The sequence below is a fragment of the Lathyrus oleraceus genome, chromosome 7 (assembly GCF_024323335.1).
Source record: "Lathyrus oleraceus cultivar Zhongwan6 chromosome 7, CAAS_Psat_ZW6_1.0, whole genome shotgun sequence".
Lineage (NCBI taxonomy): Eukaryota > Viridiplantae > Streptophyta > Magnoliopsida > Fabales > Fabaceae > Lathyrus > Lathyrus oleraceus.
The window spans coordinates 5,619,743-5,632,694 of NC_066585.1; the positions used below are offsets into that span (position 1 = coordinate 5,619,743).

General features: G+C 39.1%; 1 pseudogene; it reads left to right on the forward strand.

Annotated features, from left to right (window-relative positions):
* The first annotated feature begins 3,045 nt into the window (after positions 1–3,045).
* On the forward strand, positions 3,046–3,145 carry LOC127109297 (uncharacterized; annotated as a pseudogene).
* The last annotated feature ends 9,807 nt before the right edge of the window (positions 3,146–12,952 follow it).

Sequence of the window (12,952 nt, forward strand, 5' to 3'; positions counted from 1 at the left end):
ACGTGAAGCTTTTTATCCTTTCGTTGTCCTAAAACAGCACCTACAGCATAATCGCTGGCATCACACATTATTTCGAATGGTTCATTCCAGTCGGGTGTCTGCATTATGGGTGCGGAGATCAATGCTTGCTTAAGCGTTTGAAATGCTTCTAAACAGTTATCGTCGAATATGAATTCAGCATCTTTCATCAATAGTCCGGTTAAAGGTTTAGTTATTTTAGAGAAGTCTTTGATGAATCGTCGGTAAAAACCGGCGTGTCCTAAGAAGCTTCGTACTTCTCTCACGGTTCTTGGGGGTTGAAGGTTTTCGATTACCTCTATTTTGGCTTTGTCTACTTCAATTCCTCTATTTGATATGATGTGTCCTAAAACAATTCCTTCTTGTACCATAAAGTGGCACTTCTCCCAGTTAAGTACTAAGTTTACTTTTACACATCGCTCAAGAACTCTTTCTAGGTTTTCAAGGAATTCTTCAAAACTTTGTCCGCATACGGAAAAGTCATCCATAAATACTTCCATGATGTTTTCGAGAAAGTCGGCGAAAATTGCCATCATGCATCTTTGAAAAGTTGCAGGAGCATTACACAGGCCAAACGGCATTCGTCTATAAGCGAAGGTACCAAAAGGGCACGTGAATGTTGTCTTTTCTTGGTCATCAAGGTGAATGGGTATTTGAAAGAAGCCTGAATAACCGTCTAGATAACAGAAATGTGAATGTTTTGCTAATCGTTCTAACATCTGGTCAATGAACGGTAAAGGGAAATGATCTTTTCGGGTTGCTTTGTTTAGTTTCCTATAGTCAATGCACATTCTCCATCCCGATTCGATTCGTTTGGTTATAGTTTCCCCTTTTTCGTTTTCAATAACGGTTATGCCTCCTTTCTTTGGTACTACGTGTATAGGACTAACCCATTTGCTATCAGATATAGGATATATAATACCTGCTTCTAATAACTTGGTTATTTCCTTCTTCACTACCTCACTCAGGATCGGATTTAGTCTCCTCTGGTGTTCCCTAGAGGTTTTACAGTCTTCTTCTAGCATGATGTGGTGCATACAAATAGAAGGACTTATTCCTTTAAGGTCGGTGATGTTGTAACCTAGTGCGGTTGGATACTTTCTTAAAATATGTAGGAGTTTTTCCGTTTCGAGTCTTCCTAGGTCTGCATTCACTATCACAGGTCGTTCAAGTTCTAAGTCTAGGAATTCATATCTCAGATTTTTGGGAAGTGTTTTCAGGTCAAGGGTTGGTTTGTTAAGACACTTCGTAGGGTCCGGTGTTATTGCTAAACATTGGTTAAATTTGTCTTCTACAAGATAGTCGGATGATTTGTCTTCTACTAACTCTGCTTCTTTTATGCATTCATCGATGATATCCATGAAGTAACATGTATCTTCTATTGCAGGTGCTTTCAAGAATTGGGAAAGAATGAACTCAATTTTCTCTTCACCTACTTCGAAGGTGAGTCGTCCTCGTTTTACGTCTATGATTGCACCGGCAGTTGCTAAGAACGGTCTTCCCAGTATAATGGGTGTAATATCATCTTCTCTAATGTCCATAATTGTAAAATCAGTTGGAATGTAGAATTGACATATGCGTACGGGAACGTTTTCAAGAATTCCTACAGGATATTTGATGGAACGATCTGCTAGTTACACAGACATTTTGGTTGGTCTTAATTCTCCTATTTCCAGTTTCTTACATATGGATAAAGGCATAACACTAATTCCGGCTCCTAAATCGCATAAGGCTTTGTCGATGACAAATTTTCCTATGTGACAGGGTATAGAGAAACTACCCGGATCCTTGAGTTTAGGAGGCATGTTTTGGATTATAGCGCTACATTCGGCAGGGAGTGTAACGGTTTCGCTATCTTCAAGTTTCCTTTTATTAGAAAGAATTTCTTTTAAGAATTTGGCATATGAGGGCATCTGCGTAATCGCTTCGGTGAACGGGATTGTAACGTTTAATTGTTTAAGGAGATCAACAAAATTTTTAAATTGGCCCGCATCTTTGGTCTTAATAAGCCTTTGAGGGTAAGGGATCGGCGGTTTGTAAGGTGGTGGAGGTACATAAGGTTCCTTCTTTTCTATGGTTTCCTTATTACTCTCTTCCTTCTCCTTAGGTCTATTTTCTTCCTCAGCTGACTTTTGAAAGTTTTGGTTTTCCATCCTTGGATCAGACGGTCCTTCCACTTCCGTTCCACTTCTTAATATAATTGCATGAGCGTGGCTTCTCGGGTTAGGTTGGGGCTGTCCAGGAAATGTACCAGTTGGGGCAGCAGTAGGCGCTTGTTGTTGAGCTACTTGTGATATTTGTGTTTCCAGCATTTTGTTATGGGTAGCCAGGGCATCTACTTTACTTGCTAATTGTTTAATTTGTTCTCCAGTGTGTACATTCTGGTTTAAGAAATCTTTATTGGTTTGTTGTTGGGAAGTTATAAAGTTTTCCATCATGATTTCCAAGTTGGATTTCCTAGGGGCGTTATTGTTAGGCATGGATGGGTTCGGTTTCTGATATCCCAGAGGTATAGCTGGGGCTTGATTTGAAGATTGTCCGGGTGCGTATAAAGCGTTATTACTCTTATATGAAAAGTTTGGATGGTTCTTCCAATTTGAGTTATAGGTATGCGAGTAGGGGCTTCCTTGAGCATAGTTTACTTGCTCCGCTTGGATTCCTGTTAAGAGTTGACAATCCGTAGGAGTGTGACCTTGGATTCCACAGACCTCGCAATTCTGAGTTATAGCAACCACGGCGGTTGGAGGTGATACATTTAAACTTTCAATTTTCTGGACCAGAGCATCCACTTTTGCATTAACATGATCAAGGTTACTTATCTCGTACATGCCAGTTTTCGTTTGAGGTTTTTCCACCATTGTTCGTTCGGTTCCCCACTGATAGTGGTTTTGGGCCATGCTCTCGATAAGCTGGTAAGCATCAGCATAAGGTTTGTTCGTTAGTGCACCACCTGCAGCGGCGTCTATTGTTAACCTTGTGTTGTACAAGAGACCATTATAAAATGTATGAATTAGTAACCAGTCTTCCAAACCATGGTGTGGACAAAGTCTCATCATGTCTTTGTATCTTTCCCATGCTTCGAAAAGAGACTCGTTGTCTTTCTGTTTAAATCCGTTTATCTGGGCTCTTAACATAGCTGTTTTGCTTGGCGGAAAGTATCGGGCAAGAAAAACTTTCTTCAACTCGTTCCATGTGGTGACAGAGTTGGAAGGAAGAGATTGAAGCCATCTTCTAGCGCTATCTCTTAACGAGAAAGGAAAAAGACGAAGTCGAATTTGAAGGTGAGAAAAACAAGAAAGGGGGGGTTTGAATTGTTTGAAAAATAAGCGCTTTTGCAAAATGAAATCACACAATGATTTTATACTGGTTCGCTTATAACACAAAGCTACTCCAGTCCACCCGGCCAAGGTGATTTCGCCTTCAACAAGGACTTAATCCACTAATCTTGAAAGATTACAAACAACCCCTAAGAGAGAAGAAAATCTCTTAGTCCTCTCAAGTCTACAGACTACAAAGAGTCACTTGAGGAAATCAAATAAAAATTAGATACAAGATGTGTAATCTAGAGTGCTTCTAAGAAAGCAAATATTACAAACTTAAGAACAAATTTTTTTCACTTGATAAGCAAAAGCTTAGTGAAAATCTTTGAAGAACAAAGATGTTTTTCTTGAGCGTGATATAATTTCAGTATAGTTTTGGCTAGTGATTTCTTGTTTACTGAATGTTGATTTCTTCTCTATTTATAGGAGTTGAAGTAGAGTTGAAGTAGCGTTGAATCTGTTGGATAATGAGATGTAGTTACGCCATTCCATTAATAGCTTCTGCAGTAGACTTTTTCTCTTAGAAGTGACTACTTACCACAAGTAGTATCTTCTCTCTTGGAAGTGGAGATTAACGTCTCTTTCTAATTGAGGAAATCCATTTGCAGAGCTTTAACTTGGCTTAAACGTTACTTCATCATGATTAACAATTCTGATTAGAGTCTTTGTGTATCTGGAGAAATCTGGCTTCTGATGTTATCTCTTGAAAGTTCAGATGGCGCTGATAACTTCCAGAGTTTACAGAGGGCATTAGTTCAGAGTCAGAGCTTCTAGACTTTACTTAATGTTCAGATGCTTCTGATACTTTGTAGTTTTGTCCAGAGTCAGAGCTTCTTGAAACGAGATTCCTCTTTAGATGCTTCTGATACTTGAGATTTTGCATCTGATCTTGTTTTGCATCTGATGACATCATCAGATTTATTTCTTCTTTCTTTAGAACCCTGCACACTTAGAAACTTTTCGTTAGGGTGCCATTTTTGGTTTCATCCTTTGTTATCATCAAAATCATGGAGTCTGTTGTAGAACACTTTTTGTTCTTACAATCTCCCCCTTTTTGATGATGACAAAACAAATAAAATTATCAGATGAAACATGAAAAATATTAGATCAGATAGACAAAAGCTCCCCCTGAGTTAGTACTAGGGAGTTCAGAAGTTCTTACCAGAGCTTTCCAAGTAATTAAGTTTCTGAAAACTTTCTGCAATTTCTTAATTTTAATGTTAGAGTTATTTAATCAGAGCTATTATTAATCAGAGCTATTTATATCAGAACTATTTCTATAATTGTTGCAGACTGCTTTTAATCAGAGCTATTATTAATCAGAGCTATTTATATCAGAACTATTTCTATAATTGTTGTAGACTGCTTAAGGTTTTAGACATAATTTTCATTAGAGCTATTTAATAATTTCTCCCCCTTTTTGGCATAATCAAAAAGGCATAAAAAAATAAAAAGAATAATAAAGAGAAAAACACTTCATTAAAAAGCACAAAGGCAAACAACAGTCAAAACATTAGATTCAACAGAATATCAGAGCTAAAAAGAAAAACAGAAGCAAAAACACTTAGGCAAACAAACAAAAATAAATCCTAAGTGCCTAAGGGTTCGGAGGTTGAGGAAGTCTCTGAAGCAGCATGGCAAACATGTTCTGGATGTTTTCATTCAGGGCATCTTGTTTGTCCATCCTGGCACGAAGCTCATTCTGATCTTTCTTGATCTCTTGCTGATCTTGCTTGATTTCCTTCAGAGTGTTAAGAATCAGAGGGATCGCAGAGGAAGACTCCCCCTGAATCAGAGCTTGCTGAGCTTCAGCTTCAGCTGCAGCTTGGGCTTCTGCATCTGCCTTAGCCTTGGCTTCAGCTTCCTGAATCCTTAGAAGTTCTGCTTCCTTTGCCAGGCGTTCTTCTTCCAACCTCTTAGCTTCTTCTTCAGCTTCCCTAGCCAATCTTTCTTCCTCTAACCTTCTGGCCTCAGCTTCTCTAGCCAGTCTCTCTTGGAGCCTTTCCTCAGAGTCTCTGATGTAGCCATTTCTGACTTGTTCAGAGATACTCTTCAGCCTATAAGACTCAGAGGTCATCCAACTAATGACTCTGTTCCAGTGTGTCCTAACAGATTTAGGATCATCACTAACTTCAGAGTTTTTAGCCAGAGACTTGATCTTCTGGACTGAGGCTTCTGCAACCTGTATAATGGCCTCCTCAAGGGTAGGTATGGTAAGTTCAGGTTCAGGTTCAGGTGAATGAGGTGGAGAGTTTTGAGGGCTGAGATTTAGAGGTTGAGGTTCAGTTTGTTGAGGTTCAGATTCTGCTTGAAGTTCAGAATCTGCGTCTGGTTGAAGACTAGGAGATGAAGCATATAATGGATTTAGGTCTAAAGGGTCAGAGTCTGGTCCAGGTACAGCGGGAATAAATGGTGGAGTGATATTAGAGGTGAAGGGATCAGATGGTTGAGTTTCAGATGGTAAGGTTGTTGTTTGTTGTGGTGGAAGTGAAGTTTGGAGGGGTGAGGTTACTTCAGATTGTGTTGAGGGTTGTGGAGCGAAATTTTTAGCATAAATTTCAGCTATTGTTGGGGAGTTTGGGTCAGAGTGTTCTTGATCAGAGGACTCATGATCAGAGAACTCTTGGTCAGAGGAAGGGGAAAGGTAAGGGGGTGATTCATATTCAGAGGATGAGGAGGAGCTGTGGTGATATAGTTGATTAGGGTCAGAGGTTGTTGTGAAATTTCGAGCAATTTTTAGAACAGGTGGAGGTTGAGAGGTTCTGGTGATTGAGGGTGGTATTTCAGAGGTGGTATATATTGGTTGAGAGGAGAGAGGGTTAGAGGAAGCCATTATAGATTCAGAAGAGACAGGAGGAATAGACTTACCAGAAGAGACATTCAGAGGTGCTGAAGCTTTGGTGCCAGAGGTTTCTCCAAGTCTGGCTTTCTTTGCCTTCCTTGCTTCCTCAGCTATCTTCTTCTCAGAAAGACCTCTTTTGTATCTGACCAGATCTTCTACAGAGTCCAGACAGTCTTCAAGGCGGAAATCAGAAATATCAATGCCTTCATCCAGACGATCCTGAAGGTAGATAGCAATGGCATCTCTGGGTTCATTTTTGAAGAACCTTTCAAGGCCATGAGGCATCTTCCTCTGATCCTTCAGAGCTTCCCAGGTCACTTCCATAGTGGGCTTGACTCTGATGTCTTTGATGATTCCCATACTCCTCAGATTTTTGGCATTCAGAGGCTTTCCCACATCAATTGCCAGATCATCCATACATCTGGTCTTCTCCAGAGCATCTACCAGCCCATGCTCAATGAAGATGTCAGAGAGCAATCTACCCAGAGGAATGTAGGATCTGGGCTTCATGTTATTCCTGGTTTCTCTGACTGAATCCCTCAGATATCTGAAGAGAAGAACAGGGAGGTTGATCGGGATACCCTTCTGAATACAGTAGAGGATGCATTTCTGATCAGCATTTATGTAATCTGAAGAGTTGGAGGCTGGACGATGATGGATTGTTCCCAGAATAATCTTCAGCCAAACTCGGAGGTTCTGATGAAGCTCCTTGTTCTTAGATGGGTTTCCTTCAACATTTGCTTTGAAGATTGTAGGGTTAATGACTTCTGTGATGCGCTTGGACCTTGGAGGAATGTTGTAAATCCTTTTACCTCCAGCTTTCTCCATGTTTAGCAAGGAAGCAATAGACGCTTCAGTGATGACAATCTTCACACCCAGAACAAACGAGACAATGAACTGGTCATCAGCATCTGCACATCTCCAGAACTCTTTCACCAGAAGAGGATAGATTGGACCATACAATCTGTTGAAGTAGGTTTCCCAACCTTGCTTGTGAAGATCTTCAGTAAGATCAACACCATTTCTTCTTAAATTCTCAAAATCCACCAGTGATTCACACAGTACATCCAAACCTTCAAAGGGAGTTGAAAGGTTTATGTGTTGTTCACGTTCAAGAATGTGAGGTTCTTTGTAGACTGGGGTTGTGGTAACGTCTACAACCATGGGTGTTTGAGTGTTTGAGGTTTGGGGATTAGAAGCGGCTTCCATTTGTTGGGAGAAGTTAAAAACTTCTTGCTCTTGAGGATTCATGACTAAGATTGATGAAGAAGATGAAGAACTGAGAAAGTTGCAGAGAAAACTTCGAGAGAGGGTTTAGGGTTTAAGAGTGAGTGAAGAGTGATAAGTGTGTGAAATGTGAGAAAAGTGTTTATATACCTAAGGGTAAAAACACATGCAAAACGACACATTTAATTGCGTTGGAACAGAACACAAGATTTGCACGCTAGGGGGGAAAAATGATTATAGCTAATAAATGAATGTCTAATCCCAACAGTAAGCACACTGCTCGAGGAGATTTCAAGCGTTCTGACCTTTGATTTCTTTTGACAGCTGTCTAGAAGTTCTAGGGTTAGACGCATGTTCCCCACGTGTTGATGTATCTGATCTTCAGGAATACCAAAGGATTTCTGAAGATTTCTAACTCAAATATCTTCTTTACTTGGTAGAAGTATCAGAGTCAGAGGCAGAAGTGTATTTGTTTTTATCAGATTCTCATTTTACATGTTCAGAGCCAAATTTTACTCAGGGCAATTTTTAATGTTCAGATTTTCTAATATAAAACGAAATCTATCTTCAGCTAGAGGCTTAGTAAAAATATCTGCCCATTGATGTTCTGTATCAATGAACTTCAGCGTTACTATTCCTTTCTGAACATAGTCTCTGATAAAATGATGTTTAATTTCTATGTGTTTGGCTCTGGAATGTAGAATAGGATTCTTACTCAAACAAATAGCAGCAGTATTATCACAAAGGATAGGAATGTTACTCTCAAATATCTGAAGATCTTCTAGCTGATGCTTCATCCAGAGCATCTGAGTTGTGCACAGTGATGCTGAGATGTATTCTGCTTCTGCAGTTGATAGAGCAATTGTTGACTGTCTTTTGCTAGCCCAGGAGATTAAGTTGTTTCCCAGAAGCTGGCAATTTCCAGAAGTACTTTTTCGTTCTATTCTATCTCCTGCATAATCTGCATCACAATAACCAGAAAGCCTATACTCTGATGTTTTCTCATACATCAGGCCCAGGTTAGGAGTTCCTTTCAGATACTTAAGAATTCTTTTAACAGCTGTTAAATGAGATTCTCTAGGATCTGATTGGAATCTGGCACAAAGACAGACGCTAAAGAGAATATCAGGACGAGTAGCAGTCAGATAGAGAAGAGAGCCTATCATACCTCGATAGAGCTTCTGACAAACCTTGTTGCTTACCTCTTCCTTTTCCAGAATGCAAGTTGGGTGCATAGGAGTCTTTGCAGAGTTGCATTCAGACATATCAAACTTCTTCAGAACATCTTTAATGTACTTGCTTTGATGAATGTACGTGACTTCTGGAGTTTGATTGATTTGAATTCCCAGAAAGAACTTTAGTTCTTGCATTAGACTCATTTCAAATTCTGCCTGCATTAACTTGGAAAATTCTTGGCAAACAGAGATATTAGCAGAACCAAAAATAATGTCATCAACATAAATTTGGCATATCATGAGATCATTTTCATGATTTTTACAGAAGAGTGTAGAATCAACTTTCCCTCTGATAAAATTTTGTTCCAGAAGAAAATTGCTCAGACGTTCATACCAAGCTCTGGGAGCTTGTTTAAGTCCATATAAGGATTTCTTAAGTTTGAAAACGTGTTCTGGAAAGTTTGAGTTTTCAAAGCCTGGAGGTTGATTAACATACACTTCTTCTGAAATATAACCATTAAGAAATGCACTCTTGACATCCATTTGGTATAATTTGATAGAATGATTAATAGCAAAAGATACAAGGAGACGAATAGATTCTAACCTCGCGACTGGAGCAAAAGTTTCATTATAATCAATACCTTCTTGTTGACTATAACCTTGAGCTACCAGTCGTGCTTTGTTTCTGACAACTTCTCCTTTCTCGTTCAGTTTGTTTCTGAAAACCCATCTGGTTCCAATGACATGAGTGCCTCTGGGTTTAGGAACGAGATCCCAGACATCATTCTTGGAGAATTGATCTAACTCTTCTTGCATAGCTGCCACCCAATCATTATCTTGAAGAGCTTCATCACAGGACGTAGGCTCAATCAGAGACACTAGTCCCAGAGGAATATCTTCAGAAGTTCTGAAGGTAGATCTGGTTCTAACAGGTTCATCTTTGTTTCCCAAAATCAAGTCTTCAGATACGTTGCTACGACTCTTGACTTTCCTTGGAATTTCTGGAGATTTAATTTCTTCAGAGTCTGGAGTGACAGTTGCTTCTGGAGTTTTCTCAGATTCTACCAGAGTGATTCTAAATCTGCAAACTTTTCAACTAGCTTTGACTTTTCAGGGTCAAGCTTATCATCAAATCTAACATGAATTGATTCCTCCACAATTTTGGTTTCTGTGTTGTATACTCTATAGCCTTTAGAGCGTTCTGAGTATCCTAACATAATACCTTTCTGTGCTTTGGAATCAAACTTGTTTAGATGTTCTTTAGTATTTAATATAAAGCAAATGCATCCAAAAGGATGAAAATATGAAATGTTGGGTTTTCTTCCCTTACACAGTTCATAGGGAGTCTTATCCAGAATAGGTCTAATAGAGATTCTATTCTGAATGTAACACGCTGTATTTACAGCTTCTGCCCAAAAGTGCTTTGCTACATTTGTTTCATTGATCATGGTTCTGGCCATTTCTTGGAGTGTCCTATTCTTCCTCTCTACAACTCCATTTTGTTGTGGAGTTCTAGGGCAGGAGAAATCATGGGATATTCCATTAGAATCAAATAGTTCTTCAAAATCTTTATTTTCAAATTCTCCACCATGATCACTTCTGACTCTAACAATTTTAGAGTCAAATTCTTTTTGCACTTTAGAACAGAAACTGGTGAATACAGAGTGAGACTCACTCTTGTGCTTTAGGAATTTTACCCATGTCCAGCGGCTGTAATCATCAACGATTACTAGTCCATACTTCTTTCCATTGACTGATGCTGTTTTCACAGGACCAAATAAGTCAATGTGAAGAAGCTCCAGAGGCTTGGAGGTAGAAACAACATTTTTCTTTTTAAAAGATGTTTTTGAAAACTTTCCTTTCTGACAAGCTTCACACAGAGCATCTGAAGAAAACTTCAGTTTAGGTAGGCCTCTGACTAACTCAAGTTTAGTTAGCTGAGAAAGTTTCCTCATGCTAATGTGGCCTAAGCGTCTATGCCATACCCATTGCTCTTCGTGAACTGACATTAAACATTTAACATTTTGATCTTTTAAATCAGAAAGATTTATTTTATAAATGTTGTTTTTCCTCTTGCCTGTGAAAAGGACAGAGCCATCGTTCTGACTAATGGCTTTACACGTTTTTTGATTAAAGATTACATCATAACCGTTATCACTTAATTGACTTATGGATAACAAGTTATGCATTAATCCTTCTACATAAAGAACATCAGATATAGAGGGAAGAGTACCATTACCAATAGTTCCGGAGCCTCTGATCCTTCCTTTCTGATCTCCTCCGAAGCCTACAAAGCCAGCGTCTTTAAGTTCCAGGCTTTGGAACATAGACTTTCTTCCCGTCATATGTCGCGAGCATCCAGAGTCCAGGTACCATGACTGGTGTCTGAACTTTGCTGCATAGGATATCTGCAACATAGATAATCTTATCTTTCGGTACCCAGAATCTCTTGGGTCCTTTCAGATTAGTTTTCCCAGAGTTTCTTACAACTTTGGGTCTTCTAGCATTTTTAAATTTGTGTTCTTGTGTGTGTGTGTAGTGGTATGAAAAAGGCGATTTAATTTGGTTACTGGTAGAGGTTTGATTTTCCTCAGAATCATATCCAATTCCCCTTTTATTATTCTGACCTACTCCATAAATCATGGATGCCATAATACTCCTATTTATCCCATTCTTCAGAAATTGTTGAAAGGCTTCTTCATATTTATAAATAATTTCATTTGAAGTTTGTGGTGCTTGAGACAACACTTCTTCTAATTCTAAGCTTTTCGTTTTAGCTTCATCTCTTTCTAACGTTAAAGATGTGATTGTATCATCTCTTGCTAGAATTGTTGTCTCAAGTTTACTACACTCTTCAGATTTTGCTTTAAGAAGGCCTTTAATGTTTTTAACTTTTTGTTTTAATTTCTGAAGAGAGGTAAGAGTTTCTGATAAACATGATTCTAAGTCAGATCTAGAAAGTTCAGAAAATACCTCTTCAGATTCTTCATCTGAGCTGCTAGATGTGATAGCCATAAGAGCTACGTTGGCCTGTTCATCAGAGTCAGATTCTGATGATTCGGATTCACTATCGTCCCAGGTGGCCATTAATCCCTTCTTTGTTCTGAAGGCATTTTTCTTGAAGCTTTCTTTCTTAGAGTTATCTTTCTTCAGCTTGGGGCATTCATTTCTATAATGACCTGTTTCTTTACATTCAAAACAGGTAATATCTTTATTAGGTTTACCTTTTGAAGTTGACTCTGATCTATCCCCTCTGGGTCTTGATCTTCTGAAGTTGTTGTTGTTCCTTCTTTTCCAGAGTTGCTTAACTCTTCTGGTTAGTAAGGACAGTTCTTCTTCATCATCAGAGTCTTCAGGTTCAGAGTCGTCAGTATCTGCAGTTTCTGCCTGGAGAGCTTTGGTTCTGTCTGACTTCCGTCTTTCAGGTCTGGACTTCAGCGCCACTGACTTGTTCCTTTTCTGAGGCTCATCCTCCTCTAGTTCTATCTCATGGCTTCTGAGAGAACTAACAAGTTCTTCAAGGCTGATATTGTTCAGATCCTTTGATAACTTCAGAGCAGTAACCATTGGTCTCCATTTCTTTGGCAGACTTCTGACTATCTTCTTAACATGATCTGCAGTCGTGTATCCTTTGTCTAGCACTTTAAGACCTGCAATAAGAGTTTGGAATCTGGAAAACATAGCTTCTATAGCTTCGTCATCTTCCATCTTGAAGGCTTCATATTTCTGGATCAACGCCAGAGCCTTCGTCTCCTTGACTTGGGAGTTTCCTTCATGGGTCATCTTCAGAGAGTCAAGTATATCTTTAGCCGTCTCTCTGTTGGTGATCTTTTCGTATTCGTTGTATGATATAGCATTTAGAAGTATTGTTCTGGCCTTGTGATGATTTTTGAACTCACGTTTCTGATCTTCTGACATTTTGCTTCTGGGAACTTCAGCTCCATTTAAGGTTGGAGGTTTGTATCCATCTGTGACAATGTCCCAGAGGTCAGCATCATAACCCAGAAAGAAACTTTCGATTCTATCTTTCCAGTAATCAAACTTTTCTCCATCAAAAACAGGAGGCTTGGCATTGTAAGAATCTTTCTCATTTGAGTGGGCCATTTGTTTTTCTCGCACTGGATCTCTCTACACGGTTAAGTGTTTGATTTGAAAATCAATAACAGAGCCGGAGCTCTGATACCAATTGAAGGTGAGAAAAACAAGAAAGGGGGGGTTTGAATTGTTTGAAAAATAAGCGCTTTTGCAAAATGAAATCACACAATGATTTTATACTGGTTCGCTTATAACACAAAGCTACTCCAGTCCACCCGGCCAAGGTGATTTCGCCTTCAACAAGGACTTAATCCACTAATCTTGAAAGATTACAA